Source organism: Choristoneura fumiferana, chromosome 7 (genome assembly GCF_025370935.1).
Source record: "Choristoneura fumiferana chromosome 7, NRCan_CFum_1, whole genome shotgun sequence".
Lineage (NCBI taxonomy): Eukaryota > Metazoa > Arthropoda > Insecta > Lepidoptera > Tortricidae > Choristoneura > Choristoneura fumiferana.
This window is the reverse complement of record NC_133478.1, coordinates 12,249,450-12,262,387: the sequence shown is the minus strand read 5'-3', so window position 1 is coordinate 12,262,387 and position 12,938 is coordinate 12,249,450.

The window sequence follows — 12,938 nt, the reverse complement described above, 5'->3', positions numbered from 1 at the left end:
GACTGATTAGAATACAATGCACACGTCTAGCAGCAATTTGTAATTTAAAATGTATGTTTTCGTTTGCGTTTCAATCATGCCTTAAAAGATTCGCTCACCATGCTACTAGGTGGTTGAGTTTGAAACGCGTCAGCGTAGTGTGGTGGTGGTGATAGTTGGGTTTCTGTGATTTGTGGGGAGCTGTATGAACATATGTTATTTTTTTTGCATAGACGTAGCTATCATAAAGGTCGCGGGAATTGTTTATAATTCATAGTCTCTATAAGTATTTTGACTACCCTTTACCCTTTTAAATGTATGTATAAAATAAAAAATATATTTCTTATAAGTCAGTCCATTTCAGCATAGACATAGATTCCAAAATGTCATTCAAAACAATGCAACCATTCAACTGAGGCCTGCGATTGATATTCCACTATCCCGAGACCGAATTACAGGGTAACACAAATCGTAATGTTTGGCGGCCAATGTTCAAAGCCTGATTCTGCATAATCCCAGTAATGAAAATACATAATGCTGGCATGCTGCCCTCATTCCAAATGGTCTGAGTTAAGAGGAAACACTGGTAAAGAGCCGCAAGTAGAACTGAATTTTAACGACTGGTGATGAATAGTATACGCTATCGCTTTCACCAAAATAAGATAAAAAAACAAATAAAGTAACTTTTTGTATTATTTATTATATTTGGGTACAGCTGCACACTGCGCTTCTATTGTTTTGCTTTGCCATGCTTTACGTTACGATACCTTTACCTATGTCTTGTGATTGTCTAAACGGATTCACTGAAAATCAGCGTCTTTGCATTTCATGAATTGAAAATACAAACTGAAATATAGATGCACAGAAAAACAGAAAAATAAGACCATCACTGAGAATCGAAAGGTCCTCGGTAATCCGTACCGCGTGCTATACCGCTACACCACTAATCCCTTCCTTCCTTGGAATCACCCTTCAATCCTTTTTTGGAATCACCTCAACAATAAATTCACTATATGTTTGTTTCTTAGACAGGCTTTGTAAATACTGTAATATTGTTGTGATGTTTTTCAAAATAAATAAATCATTCATTCATTCATACATTTATTGACTGGAATCACATTGTCATTCAACTGACATAGTCCATAGTAAAGAACTCCGTGCCAAATTTCAAGTCAATGCGATCATTAGAAGTAGGTGGATTGAAATCCTATCTGAATGACCTCGCACGTTCCAATTCCCTCGATCGCCTTTTCCTGTTCTTACCTTATAAATTAAAAAACATTATTGCGTCTGTTCGTTCACTTATAAACCTAAATAACAGTTTTCTATCTCCAATTGTTCACGTCATTTTTAAACGGAAAAATACTACTCAAAAGTCAAAATAATTGTGCACGTGTTGCGTCGAGTGGCACGGGGTGGCTCGGGGTGACAATATAGAAAAGCTGTTGATAACGGGTAAGGTGGATAGGAAGAGGCCAGAACTATGGCACTATTCAGACTGGATCCACTCTGCCATAAATACCTCGTCCTACGATACCATCCACGCAGCCGAAGGTAAAATGGTCAGGCTTAATTAGTTCGGGAAAAAAATATTCAACAGGGCCACGACTCTCAGCATTGAGGATAAATTACACAAGAAGAAGGATTTATTTTACAAGTGACCACATGCAGCAAAATATTTTAAATAAAATACTGGAAATTACGTAATAATTTTATATAACAAAATAAGTGATATTCCACAAAATATAAGCGTTTTAGCTTCAAAATTTTAGTAACGTATCCTCTTAAAGGTGGCGTCACGTTTTTAAAGTCCATTAAACCACCCCTGCAATTATACCACAGGCTGTCTTTATTAAGAGTACGCCATAATATCCCCAAAGGAGTAGGTATACTACACAGTAGATATAGATACATTTACACTAGCGGGTATAATATAGAGTAACGATACGCTGCCTGCAGGCACTTATTTAAATTAATTTAGTTTTAATGTTATGCTTATTAGGCAACACGTGTAGGTAATTAAAAATGAATGTCTTGTATTTTAATAACAAAAGGTGGAAAATTATTGTATTAAATGGCTGTGGTACCCTACGGGCTTGACCTATAATCTCTCAGGCAGAGGATCGTGGGTTGGAATGTGGACTCGCAACTAAGAGTTTATGAGTTTTTCGTAATTCGTGTGCCATTACTTTTTAATTTACCATGAGTTATGCAGTAAAGAACACAGCAAATGTACAACAAAAAAATTAATTAGGCATGTGAAGTTCCCAATTTACACTAGGCCCGTGGGAACTACAGCTCCAGCCCTGTCATTTTGAGAGGAGGCCTGTACTTAGCAATGTAGTAACAAATGCCGAGACGATGATGATGGTGATGATGATTTAATTCTTGTGTTAAGATTATAGTCTGTTTCGTTTAAAAAACTATAGATATCTTAGAAATATCGTGATCAATTTGTATAAAGTTGTAACATTATATTTTATTCCGGTGTCATTTTACTTTGGCAAAAGATATTTATATTTGCGCCGCAGAATATCAAAGCTGCTTTTATTTTGTATTTACCATGTGGCAATAATTCAAAAATATGTGTTTGCTTCGGATTTAATATTCCTTATGACAGAAAGGAACAGGAAGTAGGATACGTAGGATACGATGTAAGGTATTACAGGCCCTATTCCGATTTGAAGTCCTATTTCGTTTTAATATTTATGAAGTACCCAATTATTGAAATGGATTTTGACCGCGCACTGGTTTCTTATTTTGAAATCAAAATATACAAAAGTATCACTGTTTTGCGTTTAAACAATTTTAAACGTAAGCGTAAGCGTAAGGGTTTAAAAAAAATGACAAAATAAAGACATTTATTATTATTATTGTTATTATTAATGAATAAGTATTGGTGCATGGATAAACGGGACTTTGGAAAAGGAAATCAATAAGACATATTTTTTGTATCAATTATATAAATTGCAATTCGATACTGGATGAACATGGAGCACAGTCTTGTTTATAAATTGCATAAAATCTAGGAAAATATTTTAATTAGAAGCCTGTGTTTTTTTCAACCTTTTCATTACTTTATTATATTTATAATTTTAATTTTTGTTAGTTACCTATGGCATCCTTGTTTTCTGTGCGTGCGTGCGTGCGTGCGTGCGTGCGTGTGTGTGTGTGTGTCAATATCAATATCTCCATGTATAAGCAACGATGTATGTTAGCTCCAAAAGATTTAATTTTATGTGTATATAAATAACTAGAAACCTAGAGCCTTGGCAGTCATATTCCTAGGACACCATAGAGTTGCACTAAGGACGGATTTTTCCACATTCGTGTAGGATAGGTAGCCAATCTATTTTTATTTTCTACGAGGGTGAAGCCTTGAGCCTAAGCTTGTTTATACAAGCTTTTGTTTAACTTGCAAAAAAAATAACTATGGCAAATGCCAATTATTTTCCCTTCCAATGTGCTATTATGGTTAGCACAAGTAACCTTAGCTAATTTTCTCTGTGTGGCTTTTTCTGACTAGTGCAAAAGAAAGAGACACGCTGATCACAACAAACACAAAAGAGCTGGAGGTGTTAGCCGTTCTGGGTTTCAGGTTTATTTATCTCAGGGGGATACTCTCTTTATCCTTTACGTAACATGAGTTCAACAGAATTAATGTAAGAAACGAAGACTAGCACACAGGTAACCGCGACAAGGTTTTGCGTCCTTTTCTAAAAGTTTTAGTAGAACAGAGAGGAACCGAGCGATAAACTCTTATTTTACACTTAATAAGTATCTACGTGCCTAGGAACACACACACGCACACTAACGTGTCGTGCAAAGAGATTGGTTTTCAAGATACCTAAGCAAGATATGAGGAATTTTAACCTTGACTTTTCTTATTAAATTTAATAAACTTTCACGTAACCTATTGCTTGCGGTTTAAGCTACGCGGCAATATAATAATATGTATGTATATTTTAATTCTTAAAATAAAATGTAGGTAAGTAGTCTATGTATACTTACCTGGGTTTTCTGTGCTGCTTACTATGTGTTGGTGTGCAATAAAGAGTTATGGTATTTTATTGTATTGTATTGTATTGTAGTCTATTTAGTAATAGCTGGTATTCTTGGACCCTGTTATAGCTTTAAGGTGATTTTCCACCGGCGAGGCGAGACGAGAATTGAAATATGTATGGCGCGCGAGAATGCATACAAATTTCAATTCTCGTCTCGCCCCGCCTCGTCTCGCCTCACCGGTGCAAAAACACCTTTATGCTTCTCGTTTGGTACTCGTTGCCCAGATTTAAGAATTTTACCTGCCTCTAAAAAATGCTTCACTCGTTGCCCAGATTTAAGAATTTTACCTGCCTCTATTTTTAAATACCAGGCGATATCCTGGCTACTCAACACTGCAAACCTCACAGTTGATAATTATTTTCCACTATCATGTCTAATAAAATAACCAATGACAATGAAGTTCCTAACACCACCTGGTTGTTGAACTGCACGCTGTTGATTTCAAAAATAGTCGCTTTTTATGTGTGATTTTAAATGAAAGTGACACTTCTGTTAGGTTGGACACACGTTGGACATTAGTTAGTACATTATTTAAGGCACATCAATGCCCCAAAATAAACTCATAACGTCGGGCCATAACGTGTAGCCTACGAATAGAACAGACCTTTGAAATTTTCTGTTTTTTAGACATACGACGAAACATTAAGAAACATTAAGCTTTACGGTATCTGATAAATCTTTCATAAAACACACTTATTTATAAAATAGATTTACGTAAACATATTTTTAAACTCGGCTCTAAAAATCTCGCCTTCAGAAATGAAAGACGCCTCTCAGATGATTATTTTTTGATATTTTCCTTCGGCAAAGGGCACGTTTTGTCAATAAGGGACATTCCCCCAATCGCTTTTTTTCGATTCAATACCTCATGCAAATATAGGGGAAATAGCATCCGCCTTTGATTTTTTTCTCGGTTTGTCAACAATTAAGCGTTATGCAAATAAATCCCTTAAAAAAAAACAATTTTCATATTTTCTTGCTTATAAAAGCTGCAAAAAAAGCAATCAAGTGTCTATCTCAGCTTAAGTCATTGTTCTAAATAACGAAATGGACTTTAAACATCGTAAGATAATGCTTATAAAAAAATTAAAGCTAGGAAGTTTGAGAGAGTTGCATAAGTTGGATCAATTGTTCTTTATTTGCAGCAAATGTCACTATTTTGTACTATAGGTTAGTTTTGCATGAAATAGTTCAGCATTCATAAAAATATTACAACTTGTCAAACAAAATCAACTGCGGGAAAAACTACAGGAAGTACTTCGGTAGATATAAGACCCGGTTACCCGCGAACACACATTTTTTGAATCAACTGCAAATATCCCACGTCTACGCACCGGCCATTATCACACGCGGAGGTGTGCAAATAAATCTTCGATTTTCCCCATTTTCCCCGACTCTAGTATGTTTCAGGGCTGAGTGAATGTAGACTTTTTGTCGCTGAGCAATACCACGACAGATTCGCGCCTAATGTCCCGGAAATCGCATTTTTGCTCGTTTTGAAACAATGGAGCATCGCGGCCGAAAGCCTCGCGTCATAGTTTCGGAATTTCTTTTTGGAATCGCGAAGCTGTCGAGTTTTTATGCTTCAACCCGTTTCAGTGCCCGTGAACAGATAAAATGGTGCGCTTTGTATTATAAAGTTTATGGTTCGTATTTAAGTATTGTTCGTTTTACAAAGTAATGGGAGTTGTAGTTTCTTCAGCAATAATATTGACGCTTGTTTGTATTATTTTAGCAATGATCATGTATTGTTATGAAAAAAATACTACCGAATTGATAACCTCCTCCTTCTTTGAAGTCAGTTAAAAATCGTGTAGATATTTTTTAAGAAATTCGTTCGAAAAGTAGTCGTAAAACAGATTAAAATCAAAAAACACTGTTTAAAAATTATCCTAACGAATGCCGCTGTGCCAAAAAGGAAGGATTACTTGAAGCCAGGCTTGAATGGGATTGCTGGCGCGTACTTCAGACAATAAGGCCTTAGTATTCCGAATCGCTATTGTAAAATAAATTCGCCGACTTACAACTTGGTCAATGAACGTCATCAAGATGAATTGCGGGTGAACTAAATACCGGATCCATAGTTTGCAGTGGGGATCGATCATAAACTATGTACGCCTCGGATTACAAACCCACGGACACGAGCGGCGGTCGGCTCCCGCGATATTAAGGTACTTTATGACCGACCGATTTTAGTTTAAAACTGTATACCGAGTTTACATTTTACGTTATTTGCGGACGTGGTCGTATACTTTGTTGAAATTTACAATGAGATACGGTACAGGAGTGGGAGTTACCGTACTTTGTGGGTGTGGGTATAATCAGATTGTATTACTAGCTGCTCTCACCGGCTTCTCACGGGCTAGGTTTATTGACTAATGAAGAAAAAAATACCAAATCTTCCCTGCAAATATCTTGTCCCACACTTTCTCTCTCTATTACGGCGCTTCAACCCTTTGTTGACCTCTCCAATATTTTTTCTCCATTTTACTCTATCTCTGCTCTCTTTTCTCTGCAAATGTTCTTTTGCACGCGACTGAGGTATTTCTCTACACAGTCCTTCCACCACTTCTTAGGTCTTCCCCTGAGCCTTTTATGTTGTGGGGTCCACGCGGAAATTGTCCTAACAGCTCTGTTGTTACCCTACTCACTCGTTTTATTATAAGGAATTATTTTAACCCTCTATTTTTTCGAACATTTTGTTTTATTAAATGTTATTATAACGGATAACTCACGTCTTAAACTGAGTTTAGCTCGACATGTTTCGGGCTATTTCGTAGCCTTCCTCTCAGCCGTGAGTCGTGCGAGCAGAGCGGTGGCACGTAGTGTGCGTGTTGCGGCAGCCGCCGGTTCGCGTGCTCCTGAGAGGAAGGGCTACGAAATAGCCCGAAACATGTCGAGCTAAACTCGGTTTAAGACATGAGTTATCCGTTATAATAACATTTAATATGAGTGAGTCTCACGGTAGTTTCATGTTCAAAACATTTTCTTTCACAAAATCCTTGTCCAGATAATTTCAGGATAACGTGAAAGGATAGATAGGTACAGCCGTTCTGAAGCGATACGTTTACATCCATCTGCATTTGATTTTTGGACTTTGTGTTCTGGATTTTTTTTACACTTTTTTCATTTCTCGTGAATAACATGCGGATAGTTTAATTTGACAATATAAATTGAGCATGCTAGGCACGAAATTAAGCTTAATTACAAAACGTATATGTGGTTTCCAAACGTCGCAAACTTCGGAGCGTAACTTTAAAATGTTACTACGGGTAATTTACTCAAAGTAAACTTCATGCTTACAATACAACAGCGAAGCGATGTTACACATTATTTAACTGCCCTGATAAAGTTTTCAACTGCCGGGAAAATACCTCTACATCTCCCTCTCTGGTGCAACGCTAGACCAATCATACGTGTCCAAATTGTCCCACCTTCTTCTTCTGGGTCTGCCTCATCGTCGCTGGCCGTTTACCAGTACTCGACCGAATGGCTGTGTGAGCTACCGTTGCCAGACATCCCGATTTTGACAGGACGTCTTGAGTTTTAAATCAAAATTAAATGTCCAGGCTCAGTCCCACTTTAATAACTCGCCCCTGGATAACTCGTTTGACTATGCATGCAGCGTGCTGAGGAAGCGCGTCCGGGTGGCACTCACGCTCTTTTCTTATTCCCATTTGTTTATATATTTATATTTTACAAAACGCACGATTGCTTACGAATGTCCCGCTTTCGACTAAAGAATCCCGCTTTTTTCACTCAAAAAGTTTAAAAATCCCGACTTCCCAAAAAATTCTGAAATCTGGCAACGCTGGCTGTAAGCCCACTTCTGTGCGTATCATATCATAACATCCGCCTGGAGAGAGATCTCTCTATTACGAGTATGGTGTCTTCGCTTTATAAGGTACGTGCGACAGAATTGTCCAACTTAGTCCCATTTCAACTTTTCAGCTTTTTTCCGACGTCAGCTTTATTTTAATTTTATTTATTTGGGGCATCAACAGAAATACAGTTGATTTATTAGGACCTAGGTACTAAACAGAAGGCCAATAACAGATGTCCACAGAAATACAGTTTAGCGAAGCATACTTAACACCCAACACAGACATTATGAGTTAGTATGAGCGTATATTTATTTATCGGAGCGTTTTGATATTCTACCGGTTTTATTACACCTATTTAATCGCTTTAGTTCATCGCTCTTTGACAGACTTTAAACTCGAAAGATTTCCCACGGTCATATTTTTATTGTATTGAAAAGGTAAACGCTACTGTTTTCTGCTAGACGACATGCTATCATTTCCTTAACAAATCGTCAAGCATTCCGCCAAAGTCTGATGCAGCATCCTAGTCTAACTAGTTCGCTCGTCTCATATTATAACAAATGGGTCCATATATCAAGCGGGCAGGTGGGCTTCGTTACACAGATCCCTGGTTGGGTAATTCCTTGCCCCTTTTTGGGATTTCCTCGGTTTTGGATTTTTGGGGCACAGATTCGATGATAGTTTTATTTATGGGTGTTGCGTGCGAGGGATTTATTAATTGATGCTTTTCTGAAATAATAGGTCCAGTAATAATTGTTAGTCAAAGACATTATGATCTCATTAAGATCGATTATGTTTTTTACAGAATATTAATGTATCAGTTTGACTATGTTGGGATTCGGGGGGCTGTATTACTCTTATATTATATATTCAGACTTATCTTTTACATACAATTTATAGTATTGAAAACTTATAAAAAAATACAAAAACAATAACAAGAATGAAGACAAATTACCCCCTTAGTTCCCCTTATAATTTAATCAATTATTCATTTTACAAAAAAATTAATTAAGTCTTCGAATAGAAATTTCACGTGGGTGTTCAATCAAACCCAAGCAATCTAATAACTTGCTGATATATTCCAGAGTAATTTGTAGATAAACTTTATAAACCATTTTGTACTAATGTAACCGCTTGCACACATGCGAAACGTGTGACCTCTTCTTTACACACCAATTTCGAGGCAAAAAGGTTCCGCGGTCGCCGGGATAATCGGATTGCCGGCAACTTGCGTAAATTGTTTTACTTGGCGATTAAAGTTGCCGCAATTACTGCTTGATTTACTCGCTTAGCGCGAAATTAGAGGCAATATACTACAAGTCAATACAGAAAGTATATATCCGGAGTAAATGAGAAGGTAATATAACTGTTTTAGATAATCCTATCGATCTTGCTAATATTAAAACTGTGAAATTTTAGTAGTTTGAATATTTAGTATTTTGTACAATGTGGACGTACGTTCACAGCTAAGATAGGCAATATATAAGCCATCTTAGAGCGCATGAGCGCCAAACAAATAATCACGAGTCAAAGTAGTCGTCATGGTCGCAATCAGTCGGATCATCATCATGATCATTCCACCACCCAAAAAAAGCGAAATATGTATATTTTAATGAAAAAACCCTTAACACACGTCTTAAATCAAGTTTAGCTCAACTTGTTTCGAGCTAATTCGTACCTAACCCTTCTTACCGGAGCAAAGCGACTCGGCGACTGCTGCATTTGGGTTTTTCCATTAAATATGAGTGAGTATCACGGTAGATTTATGTTCAAAATTTATAAAGCTAAGATCTTATCGTACTTTTTGTTCCATAAAATGACATAGTTATTCCCTGACTGAACGAGTTATTCGTAGAAAAAAAATCGCAAATAATAATTGATAACCATTGTGTATTTAATTGCTAGATAGGGTTCGATTATACCTTTCTTTGAGTTGGTCAGTCCCATCTTGAAATGTGACTATGAAATTTAATTTCATATACGTAATAAAATAATTCATAATCTGTTTTTAATAAGAAAATTTGTAATCTTCGCCAGAAAGTCCTTGTTATAATTTCTCCTAATTCTTGGTAATACTCGTAGTCCCAAATTACTTTAATTGTAGTTACAGTTACCAAAACTTAAATGAAAACTTAACTCACGTTGCTTCAATTTCTAGGAAAGTGACTTCTGCTTTAGGGCCATATCTCCCATCGTCCAATTCGAAATTTAGACCTTACGAATTTACTGGTAAAACTCACACTGGATGTTCCCGAAGTAGAAATGAGCCCTTTTGAAAAGTCAATCATTAACTCGCAACTTAACTTCGGTGAAGTTTTCACCTCAGCTTGGAGGTAATGTTCCTTAAACGTTTTCTCATATTAATAGTTCGGTCAAATATCGAGCGTGGTTTAAATTTAAAGTCGTTAAGGACTGTTTTTACAGACATCGTTTTTTCTGCGCGTATACGCGCTAGTTTAAATCGAACGCACGTCGTACTCTTGCGTGATCAGCGCTCGAAGAAAATAAAATTGCAAAATTCGAACTTCGTATCTTGCTGTCCAGTTTACGATTATATTATTTAATACGAGAGTGAGAAGGACGGTACGATACGAACTTCGATATTCGAATTTCGTAGCCCCCCTGTACGCGCGATAAGGTCCTCACTGAAAATCAGCGCCACGGCTTGCCTGGCCTTATGCTGAATCTGGTCGTTAGCGTCATGTAAGTCTTTATCCTTGTTCTATTGTTATGTTAATTGTGATGTTTTTATGGCGTTAAATAAATGTGTTTTCTTTCTTTCTTTCAGTTTAGTTTTTAGATAAGGCCCTCACTAAAAATCAGCGCCACGGCTTACCGTGGCATTATGCTGAGTGGGGACCTATTTAGCGTCATGTATGTCTTGTCTTTGTTCTATTATTATGTTAATTGTGATGTTTTTATGGCGTTAAATAAATGTATTTTCTTTCTTTCAAATAAAACACTATATTGAACGGGAAATAATAAGTGCAGCGACTAAAGTTTTATTTTGCATCCGCAACGGAACATCTGTTTTTGTATGTAAGCAATGTTAGAGTCTGTTAAAATTGTTTTCTAGATGCATTAGATACACTTATTAGAAGCTTAATATTTGTAGGCATATTACAAATGTAGTTGCTATATAATAATCGTCATGCTGATTTATAAAAACGTAGCTTGGATTACACAATTTACAGTCGCATGAAAAGTATTTATTAGGCGCTTAAAATTAGTCGCTGATTTATTAATTCAGAAGTCAAATAATTAAATTTGAAGGCAAAAATGTCAGTTTAAAGATTCTGCGTTAATTACAACCCCTATTGAACTACTGCGGGTCAAAGGACCGTGGTAGCCTAGTGGTTTGATCACGGAATTAGTTATAAGAGGAATATAATTATCATGCGAACTAAAAGCGTGAGCCGCCTTCGTGTAAAAGGGCGTATATCAAGGTTTACGGCAGTGCCCCAAAGTAGAGAACGCACCATGCTTCTCTAGAAGCAACCCACTGAAGTTTTGAAGTTTTGATCCCCTGTATCCGTTTTGCATAAAGTAAGTAATTTCAATTTTTAGCATCAAGTACACATAATTACTAAAACTAGTTGTATTCCAATATCTATTATAGGTATAAGTATACATGGTGTTAATTATAAAACTGAAAACCTCAGACACATTTTTTTATTACGTTAGCTTAATGCATTAATGGTTACACAGTCTTAGAGGTATTAATGTAGTGATTGTAAAATATTATTTTGATTTTACTGTTTATATCGAATCTGTAAATTATCATTGCAAAGCAAAATACTAATGCAACACCAGTCGCGCAATTAGGTCAACGGATTAGCTAATCTAATAACTGGGTCAGTGGTGTTTTCATTTGTTTTGGACCACTAACGAAGCCTGCCGACGATTTTCAATTGTCATTTTCATAATGTAGCTGTGAGAGTAAAATGCAAAGTATCAGTGACCAACCGAAATTTTAATTTCTGGTTCAACTGATTTCAGCGTTTGTACCTTGCTTCATATCCCTTTTGCTCCTGGGATGCAAAGCATACGGTTGCCATTTTCTTTGACGATACAGGGGTCTAAGACTCCACTTTGGTGCCTTTTTTACTTTTTTTTTCAGTGAACTAATTATTTATCTACTTTCATTGGTGATCCTATCGCTTTTCTAGAGATACCAATGATTAATACAATTATTGCAAAAGCGCTTACTGTAATGATTAGAAAGACATCTTGTAAAAAGATGAACTGAACGCATGTTTAAGAAAATATTCCTACACTAGAATCCTTCTAAAGTTAACTTTTGGTTTCAGCCAAAACCAAAGTAGAAACCGAAATTCGGTTATGGTTCCAGATATTAGTTTCATTTGGACACTATTAATCAAATATACCTAGTGCCATCCACGAAGACGCGTGATTTTGTCAAAATTAGACATTAATGACATTGTAATAAGAACCACGGCACGCGTCATCGTGAATGACTCTACCTATAAACATATAACGTAGTCATTGTGTGCAATTTAAACTCGGTGGTTTAGGCACTCAATGATTTAGTGCAGTTCGTAATAAATTGTAGTATTTAATTGCCATGTAAGAAGGAATTAATTAGGTAGCATTAAATCATAAATGAGAGCATTTTTACTAGTCACTAATTTTAATCAAAAATATCATTTAAGGTTAATGTTGTTTAATTTGAGATCATTGGTTGGTTAAGTTGAAATATAATGTTTTATGTTCTTCCCAAAGTAAGTATACGTATAGTAAGTAGGTATACGTTCTAGGTTCAGACATTTAAACTTGAAAAGTAATGCTAAAATTAAACAAACATTTTAATACCAATACTTCTCCTGGTTAGTGGCAATGTTATTTTATTAGTTACGAATATTACTGCTATTTCCATGTAGCTGATAGAGTGTGCGCAATGTCTCGACGAATTCTATGGTACGGGGTAACATAGAATATGATATTTCCATACAAATTATTTGGGATCAGTGATAATTTTCGGGATCTGTGATAATTACGCTCTGCATCATTATATCCTGCCTGCCTGCGATTTTTTGACAAATCGTCTTC